Raw genomic sequence first — 10,655 nt, 5'->3', positions numbered from 1 at the left:
TATAAGATTTTAGTCATTTTTCTTTCGTTGGCTATATATTACTTGTTTCTGTTGACTCAGGGAAAAAAAATGAAAAGACTTGTCTTAATAATTTAGATGTTTTTCAGTGTATTTAACTGATCTGTGGCCAGTGTATGTTTTGATATATGCTCATGAACCTGCTGGTTATGTGGTCATGTCTTCGTTCCTGTAAGAGCAAGGTCAGTGTTTGTAAGGATGTGGATTACAGAAATGATTTCAGCTGCAGTCCAACACACAAAGTATGAATACCTTTGTTCCCCAACAATCACATGTTAGGTTAGTAGGCAGAGTGTAGGTGGTCTTTTGTGGCTATTTATAGTGTTTCAAGAACACTGTGAAGGCAATCATTTTCGAGAACACCAAGTTCAAGAATTCAAGAAAATAAATGCATCTTCAAGTAGCCCTGGTCAAAAGTTCACCATAAACTTGGTTGCCTTGGAATTTTAAGGCTCTATATAACTTTTTTTCTCTCTCTCAGAATTGGCACATATTCATAAATTGTTAGTCTGTGATAATTTATTTTAGTAGATTTTTCGGGGGTACATTTTGGGACCTTTAAATAAAGTTGAACTCTAGGTTGGTTTACAAGGTTCTGTTTGTGAGCCAAACAGTAAAAGGGCCAGTAAGGCCAAGATGAGATTTCCAATTTATCAGATAGAGCAGGGGTTCCCAAACATTTCAGCCCCCGACCACCAATATAAGAATGTCACTGACTTGCGACACCCAATATCCTCCAAGGTGGTTCTAGATACAGTTGAAACTAGAAATTTACATACTCTATAAAAAGGAACATAATCATTTTAAAAAATTTCTGATGGTAAATCATACTAAACGTTTACTATTTTTGGTTTGTTAGGATTACCTAAATGATTTACATTTGCTAAATGCCAGAATAAGTTTTTTTCTTTTATTTATTTATTTTTCTTCTTTTTTTTAATTTTTTAAATTTTTTTTATTTTAATAATTTCTAGACAGTCAAAAGTTTATAAATATTTCCTTGGTATTTTATAGCTTTGTTTTTAAACTGTATAACTTTGGTCAAATGTTTTGGGCATCCTTTCACAAGCTTCTAACAATAGTTATTTATGGGTGTAACCAAGTTTTTTCGAATTTTTTTTTATAGGCTTGAGATCAGGGGTTTGTGATGGTCACTCCAAAACATTCACTCTGTTGTCCTTAAAGCACATTTGAACTAATTTGGCACTATGCTTCGGGTCATGGTCTGTTTGGAAGACCCATTTGTGGCCAAGTTTTAATTTCCTGGCTAATGACTTGAGATTTTGCTTCAGTATTTCTACATCATATTCATTCTTCATGATGCCATCTATGCTGTGAAGTGGACCAGTCCCTCCTGGGCAAAACGGCCCCACAACATGATGCTAACAGACCACAGACCATGTCTCCAAAAATTATTCATTTGCAATTGCAATTTAGCAGATTGTAATCTGGCTTTTTTTGTTGATTCTGGCTAGTTGATTTTCCCATGTTGTCACACAAGGAAGCAGTGTGTTTGAGGTTGTAAAAGTTGAAATATTGCCAATATTTTAATATCTTTGACAATTCAAAACATGAGCTGAAAACAGAGACTGGTGACTCCACAAACCAGCAGGTGGGAATGCGGGAAAAACCGGCTCCTGCTGCATTTGCATCCGAGTCTGCTGAAACTCTGCTTCATCCACCCCAACTCACACATATGGTCATTTCAATGTTTGAATGACCTAAATTAACCAAACTGACTTTAACTATCATGTTTCATATCATTTGAAATGTCTCAGTGCGACTGGTACAATAGTCTCATTCTCTCAGAAACAGACATAATCAACACAATAAATATATAACTTCAGGCATCTTTTGAACCACTGTGAAGGGTGTGAGTTTTCCACAGGCAGCACTAAGTGTGAATGCCTTTTGTTATGCACACACCCCTTTCCTTGAGGAAATTCTTGGATTATTTAAGGTAAGGTTTGAGAGGCTCGGCGTGATTCTGCCTAACCAGATCAGCCCGTAACATGGAGCTTACGCTCCATGTTATGTAGCTATAATTTGAAGTCAGGTATGCATCTTTTCATCTTGGATTTGTCTTTGATAATTTGATGTGTTGTATTGATCATTTATGAATTGACTGATTGAATTGGCATAATACACTTACCTGACCAATAAATTGTTATGTTTTGAATCATTCAAACAGAGTTCGTGTTATTATCTTTAGTACATTGTGGTAATTTCATAGCACCACAAGCCCCTGTTCAGGTTAGTAGCGGACTAGAACACGGTAGACGGAGCATTGCGGCACGCTATACGATCTCTCTAGAGCTCCGACTAACACATTGGCATTAATTCATGTATACTTAGACTGTAAAAGGATATCTAAGGGGATAGTCCTTCACTCGATAAACTTATAATACTATTTAGATAGTATAGTGATTATTCAAAGTTACTAATAGTTTAAGTACGACTGGTCTGCTTAATTCTATAGTAATGATCATTATATGACTAAATAGCTCTGTTTGATTTAGGAGGTAACAGATCTATGGGGACCGCATAAAAATATCCTAATCTAGGTAAGTAGGGTTCTGCCGGTTTAGGATAGCGGTCAATCGCCACTGTTTAGTGACCAAGACTGACATGCTTGTGCTTAAGAAATTGTACACTCGGCCGGTACAAGATTCAGGATGTTATAGGAATCCCTATGAACAAGAATAACATAAAATGATGAACCGAAGAGAATATTCAATCATAATCTAAAATAATGTGAAAGGAAACAAAATAACTTTATCAATATTTTATAATTGGAGTCAGATAAAACGAGGATAAATATATTAATATTCTAAACCACCTCATACTAAAATTGGAGTCAGATATGAGTTAAGTTTAATATAGATCAACATTGTGCACTGGAAAGACCGAACATGCAGTTAACCTTCATCCACCATTGGATACCGTCATTGGACCAACTGGCTGGACCCTACAAGGTTTACCTTAATTACTATTCTACAGTTTTGCCTCCAATTAACTCAAATGTTGTCAATTTGCCAATCAGAAACTTCCAAATCTTGACACCATCATCTGAGCTTTTTCAGAGGCATAATAATCTTATTGTATGTAAACTTGACTTTCAAGAAAAATTATAACAATTTCTCAAAATATATCTCAATATTCTGCTAAAAAGTATAACAGAAACACATTTGATAATCCTTATTAGCCTAAAAGAGAAAAAGTTTAGTCACATTGACATCTGACTTATTTATTTATTTTTTTTAAATGGTTATGTGCCTTTTTATACAGTGTATATAAACTGTTTATAAACCTTGCACACAACGGTGCGCACATACCAATAGGCATGTATTTATTTTTAATGTACGTGAGTGTCGTAAAAATGTCAAAGTTTAACCTAGTGCCATAATAGTGTGCTGCACCTGGCGCTATTGCTGTCTCTTTAATTTAATGTAATCACCCCAGGGGTCGCAAAAAAAAAAAAAAAAAAAAAAATCAAATAAAAATCGAGTGGCTGATGACTTTATTTGCAAGTTGTTTTTTTTTTATTGTTTATTATAAACATGTTAACAATGTTGTTATTATTGACTACTTTGTTCTTCAGTTGGTTAGAGATTAAAATATGCTAATACTTATAGTTCACTGTAATTAATTGGATTTTTGGAAATCACCAAGCGAACCGTCCTTATCGTCCTGCAACCCTTCACCCTTTTGGGGAGCTTGTACATGCTTTCTCATTTTGCTGCACTGTAGTTGAGTGAACTTTGCCCAATATTGCACAGAGTGAGCTCTTAAAGGAAGTCAAAATCAAAGTTTACACTTTTTTTATAGTGCTTTTTTTGTATTCATTACATAAGCTGCTTAACGACTAGGTACTATCCCTAACCATAACACTTATATGAACCTAACACGCACATGAACTTAACCATTATATAAATAGTACAATATAAGATAAGTACATGCTCTGTAAAATAAGTGCAACCAAATTTAGGGGACAGGAGTTCGAGCATTTCAGGATAGTGGAAAATAATGTATGTTTTTACATATTTTATTTATTTATTTTTATTTATTTATTTTTTTTAAACTACACCAAGATTGTTATTTTCAGATATCTTTATATCTCCAGTTTTAGTGTTGCTATGAGTCATCCTGTATTAATGTTAAACTGTATCAAAGTGCAACATGGATATTTCATTTTTGCTACTACGTTATTATGCAACAGCACTGTTTTGTTAGTAAAATTGTTTCTATAGACAAAAAAAAAAAAAAAAGCTATTCCTCACCCTTATATACCTAACTGGAAAAATAATTAATACCGTCTAAAGCTAAAAGTTATGTTTCAGTGAAAGAACTGGATCTGGATTCATGAGGTCTTTATCACAGACAATACTGAAGCAGTACTCAAATGTAAAATAACATTTTTTTTACTGTACCTGTCACATGTCTTGCATGCATGATCAAAGATTTTAGCTGTTAATGCAAATAACTATTTACGTCGTGATGTTTGTAACCATAGTTGTTTTAGAAATTTAAATCTCAAACTATTGGTCAAAAAAACATTTTTATTAAAATAAATTAGCATTAATTAGCACTCATTCTGTGGTGAAAAATCAGACCTCCGTCTGTTTAGAGAAACACCAGTACACTACCTGACAAAAGTCTTGTCGTCCATCAAAATTTTAAGAGTAACTTGAATTGTACTTGATCATTTGGAAAAGTGGCAGAAAGTAGATTTTACTTATTAATAATCTGTTGAACTGCATCCCAATCATCACAAATGCTGCAGAACACCCATTGGAACTTGGATGGACCCAAGATTCTCACAGAAATCAGTTAAGTTTGGTGAAGGAAAAACCATGGTTTGGGGTTACATCAACAGCCTGAGGTATCAAGACATTAGTGTTGCCCATTACATTGCAAATCACAGAAGAGGGCAAATTCTTCAGCAGGATAGCGCTCGTTCTCATACTACAGCCTCCATATAAAGTTCCTGAAAGCAAAGAAGGTTCAGGTGCTCCAGGATTGGCCAGCCCAGTTACCAGAAATACACATTATTGAGCATGTTGGGGGTAAGATGAAGAAACGTTGAAGATGAATCCAAAGAATCTTGATGAACTCTGGTAGTCCTGCAAGAACGCTTTATTTGCCATTCCAAATGACTTTATTAATAAGTTATTTGAGTCATTGCAGAGATGTATGGATGCAGTCCTCCAAGCTCATAGGAGACATACAATATTCTGTTTCCACTGCACTATGACTTTATATTCTATACTGTACTTTATTTCTGTTGAGTGACAAGACTTTCATTGGAGCAAAGTCAGACCTTACTGTCTTGATTAAATAATTAAAAATCAAGGTGTGATCATATTAAATTTTGGTAAAATAAGCGTGATTTACAGGCCTCTGCCTTTCATATAAGTCACTTCTGATAAAAAAAAATTATCAACTAGAAGTCGTTAATATTTGTTGTTGCAAAAACTTGCATGGGTGCCAAGTCTTTTGTCAGGTAGTGTATGTGGCAATTTTTAAAAAAAAATGTAAAAATATAAAATTGGTATATATTGGTTTATATCATAGGTCTGGGGTGGCCAACCCTGTTCCTGGAGAGCCACCTTCCTGCAGATTTCAGTTGCATACCATATCAAAAACACACCTGCCTGTAATTATCTTGGGTGTTCAGGTCCTAATTAATTGGTTCAGGTGTGTTTGATATGGGTAGCAACTGAAATCTGCAGGAAGGTGGCTCTCCATGAACAGGGTTGGCCACCTCTGTCATAGTTCTTAAACTCAATTCCTGGAGAGCCGCAGCTCCGCACAGTTTTGCTCCAACCCTAAATCAAACACAGCGGATCCAACTCAACTCATCAATGTGTTCAAGACTACTAGAGACAAGCAGGTGTGAGTTGGAGGTGGTGGAAGTGCAGAGCTGTGGCCCTCCATGAATTGAGTTTGAGATCCCTGGACTACATGATCTTTAAATGAAGTGTCTTAATTTTTCATTATTTTTATTCGTTTAAGATGCATTCACAAGTTCACACTTACAGATGTTTAAAGTAAACGTATTTGGCATGCTAAGTGTTTAGCCCGACCCCAGAATGCTCCTCCCGGGTAGATAATGTTGCTAAAAAAAGGGATGCTAAAGTCGTGAAATAATGCAGGTATAGGATGACTTTTCGTATTTATAGGGTTTGGTCTAATGCTGATTGGATAATAGAATGATTGTCAATGATGTATAAGAATTGCTGAAACATCTGCGCATGCTCCTCCCCAATTTTGTTTTTAAAACGTCACTTTGCGTGGTTTTGGGTTCAGTGTCTGTTTGAACAAAGTTAATGTATGTTCTTTAAACACTAAACTTTAGTTTGGTAAAAAATACTGCACATGTTCTATTAACCCTGCTAAGCTACAATAAAAAAGGTAATAGAAATGTATTCACAAAATAAAACAACTGACTAAGTCTTTAAGAAACTAATGAAATTACAAATAGTAATAAATTATTAAATAAAATTATAATAACCTATATAACTAAGATAATATTCAGGAAATCTACCACCAAAGCAAGATTGTAATGCTTTCTATTAAGGAAAGTAGAATATCCACACTTTATATGTGCTCGCATGCATGTAATTTCATAAACATATGGTGTAAACATTCAAATAATGCGTATATGGACTTGCATATTAACATGCAAGTGGATAATTTGCAAATATTATTGAGGACAAGTGTCTGCCGTAACAGTGTGTGCAGTGTTGTTAAATTGGGTAATGGCACTGAGTATCTGCAATATTTGCTCAAGGAAGGCAACAGTTGTAGTGCAAGTGGGAATTGAAGTGTACCATGGGGACTCTGAGCATGAAGTAAACAAGGGTGTGAAGCCCTGTCGGGTTGTTTAATCATGTTAAAAGCTGAGCTGTAGTGGAACAGCATTCTCAGGTTACCTTTTTATTATAAGAGCACTGTGTGAATGGTACTGGAGAAGGCATTGTGTGTACACCTGCTACAGCAATAAGAAAATCGTATTTTCACTGAAATATAGTTTTATATCTGAGGCATGATCACTTTATAAGGACACTTTCTATTTAAGTGGATACAGTTTGTTTTCCTTTCGTAGATAAGGATCACTTAAATAGGTGGAGATGTTGGCTTTGTCAAAGGAGAATTAAAAACAGCATCTGCGAGATCCTCAGCATGCCTTATATTTATTAATTATTTAATATTGCAGTGTAGTTGTTCTGTTACGAAATATATAAAAATCCACTTGTGAGTTCGTCCTGCTTTAGCTTTAGTTGTAAAAATACCAATGTAAACACGTTGATCAAGGACTAAAGCTTTATAACTTTAACAATTAGTGTTAAAACAAGTGTTTGATTGGTTTGGATATTGTGAATACTGTTTTTTTCTGAATTTGGCTGTACATGAACAGTGGTATAGTTCACTTTAAACCGAATTGTGAACCAGAAGTTTTTATGGAGCGAGATCAGTCTCAAAAATAAAATATTAAAAAAATATAATTTATACATCCACAACACAATTAAGATTTACAAAGTCTAATTCATAAATTCAAAACATGAATTAAAATATGCAAATCCAATACATAAATTTAAAACACAATTTGTAAATACACATTCAATTCGTAAATTTAAAAACCGATTCAAAAATGTGCAAATCCAATTCGTAAATTCAAAACACGATTCAAAAGTACAAAAATCATATTTGTAGATTCAAAACACGATGCAAAAATACAGAAATTCAATTTGTAAATTCAAAACACCATTCATAATTTACACAAGTCCAATTAATTTGGTGAACATGTTTATGATTTTTACTTGTGAAATGACGAACTTTGTTTATAAATTGGATTTTGTAAATGTGTATCATTCTGTGCATGTATAAATTTTATTTTTTAAATTTATCGTTTTTGAGACTGATCTGGCTCCATACTTTTTATTATTTTGCCAAATATGTGCTGTTCAACAGAGATAGTATTTTTAAAAACAACATAATAACATCATATTTTTATTAATGACTAATAACTAATGTCTTTTCTGTTTGTTTGCTGTAATTACAGTGTGTTATAATTGTGAAAAATACTAGTATTCAGCTTTAAATACAATTTAAAACAATATCTTGGTCAATTAGAATAACTAAGCAAGTTAGGTTAATTGGGCAAGATATTGGCCAACAGGTTTGTTCTGTAACCAATCGAAGTGGGCTAATATTGACCCTAACATAACGTTTCAATCTTTGTCTTTGGTCTTGTTGTACACATATTTTAGACAAGCTGCAGCAGAATTTGCATCAAAAACGTCTGTTCAGTCTGCAGTGCGCATGCGTTCATATTGTTCACACTACAGAGCAATAACTCATTTTCATTAAAAGAATGGCGTTTATTAGTTTTAACAACAGTGTTTATCTACTGTTGCCTTCACACAAAAGCGGCTATATAAAATATTGTTGTGTATAGTACTAATATTGCAATATTGTAGTTCTGACTCCTGCAGGAAGAGGGAGACAAACAGCACCACTGACTTAATGTAATCCATCAATCTTTTATTAGTTAATCGCATTCTGTTTGCTGCATTTGAAAAGAGAGGCTTAAAAACATAACATCTTCACCTACTGTAAAAGAAAATGAATATAAATGTCTAATTATCTCCAAGAACTAAATCACTTAAAGCATCTGCTTTAACCTAATTATCTTCACCGTCGTTGCTCTGTATTTGACACGAGCCTTCACAATCTAATTTCTTTTCATTTTGCGAGGGGAAGAAATAAAAGCTGCGGAGAGTACTGAATAATACAGACGTTATTATGAGGTGACTAATATCCACATGCTGTTTTGCGGCCTGGCCTCCTGCTTCTTGCAAGCTATTATCAAACTGCACACCCAGCCTGTCTATTGTGATTATATTTGGTTGTCTACCGCCTCCATCTCTCCACACTGAAAGAGTCTGCATGTTTAATAAACTCTCAGTGCCAGTTTGTATTCTGATTTAATGTGTGGTTGCAGTAAATTGCATTTGTTTGGTTCTTGCTAAATAGACTAAATAAACTTTTACACAAAATTCTGTCAGTCACTTTGATGGGAATGTGCCTTGTGAAAGATTATTGACTAGATTAAAATGAACATGGACCAAACCTTTGCTAGCTCTGACTGCAAGATGAAGAACTAATTCTGCACCAATTTTACATACAGATGCTGTGACAGGAACATAAATTCTTCAAGGAAACATGAACACATGTGTTGGTAGTATCCAGGTGGATTGTGTCTTATGTTCAGTTAACGGACTATTCTACCTAAATTTACATGAAAACACGACAACCCCTCTTTCTCACCAAACCCCCCACTTGATTATATAAAAAATCTTAAAGTAGAACATTAAAACCGTCAACAAGGTTGTGCTTACTGGTAGATAGGGAACATATGCCAAATATTATGAAAGAAGAGTTAATATAAAAAGGACAAAGCAGGGGTCACACATAAGACTTTTGGTCTTTCCAGCCTCCACCTCTGAGACTGCAGCTCTGTACAAGACTTTTAGCCCGCGGAGAAATTAAAATGGTCGTGCCGAACTGAGTCTGGTTTCTCTAAAGGTTTTTTTTCTTCACTCTCCTATTGGTGAAGTTTTTTTTTCCCCTCTCCGCTGTCGCCACTGGCTTGCATGGTTCAGGATCTGTAAAGCTACTCATCGATGAATTTGCTCTTCAGTGTTTGAACCCTCAGTAATGATTTCAAACCACACTGAACTGAGCTAAACTGAACTGAACTTAAACACTAAAAACTGAACTGATCCAGTTACTATGACCATTTATGTGAAGCTGCTTTGACACAATCTACATTGTTAAAGCACTATACAAATAAAGCTGAATTGAATTGAATTGAATGTGACGATGTCACACTTATAGCACAATTTAAAATTACTCACCAGGTTTTCTTTATAATATTGTACTTTTGTCCATGGTAACAACTGTATACATCCTGGCTTCACATTTAGTAGGCCTGCCAGTGATCATGTGTAATATGTATTTGTATTGTTTTGTCGTGTACCAAGAAAACAATAAAAAAAACTTGGATTAAAACACAAATCTTAAAGAAAAAGTCTTAAAACTTTGCTCACATTTATTTGTGTTTAGATCTAAAGTGAGTAATTTAATGTTGAAATATGATATATTTTAGTCAAATATCTTATGTTTTTTTATTTCAACATATTTTTTAGACTTTTATTAGACTAGGGTTATTACTAATAAAAATAAACTTAACATCTTTATTTAAATGTCTTTGCTTTATATTGTTTATTTTTTGTTTTACCTCAATAGTTTTTACATTTTTATTTATATTTGTTTTCCTTTAAATATTTTGAATGTTTTATTTAAATGTTCATTTTTTAGGTCAAATATATTTTGTGTTTTCTGATTTATTTATATTTGTGTGTGTGTGTGTATGTGTGTGTGTGTCTGTAAATGAGAGAGTATGGGAGTTTCCCAGAACACTTTCCTAGTGCAGGGTAGCAACTAGAAGGGCATTCACCGCATAAAACTTATGCCAGAGTAATTGGTGGTTCATTGTGCTGTGGCAACCCATTATAAATCAGGAACTAAACCGAAGGATAGTGAATGTGTTTTGGTTTTATGTGTTTATG

General features: G+C 34.1%; 1 protein-coding gene across 1 annotated transcript in view; it reads left to right on the top strand.

Annotated features, from left to right (window-relative positions):
• skila (SKI-like proto-oncogene a) overlaps window positions 1-10,655 on the top strand; it is a 672,908-nt gene that overhangs the window by 252,658 nt on the left and 409,595 nt on the right. The gene's annotated exons all lie outside the window — the stretch shown is intronic.

Source organism: Danio rerio, chromosome 2 (assembly GCF_052040795.2).
Source record: "Danio rerio strain M-AB ecotype USA chromosome 2, GRCz13ab, whole genome shotgun sequence".
Lineage (NCBI taxonomy): Eukaryota > Metazoa > Chordata > Actinopteri > Cypriniformes > Danionidae > Danio > Danio rerio.
This window is presented reverse-complemented; position numbering and strand designations above follow the sequence as displayed.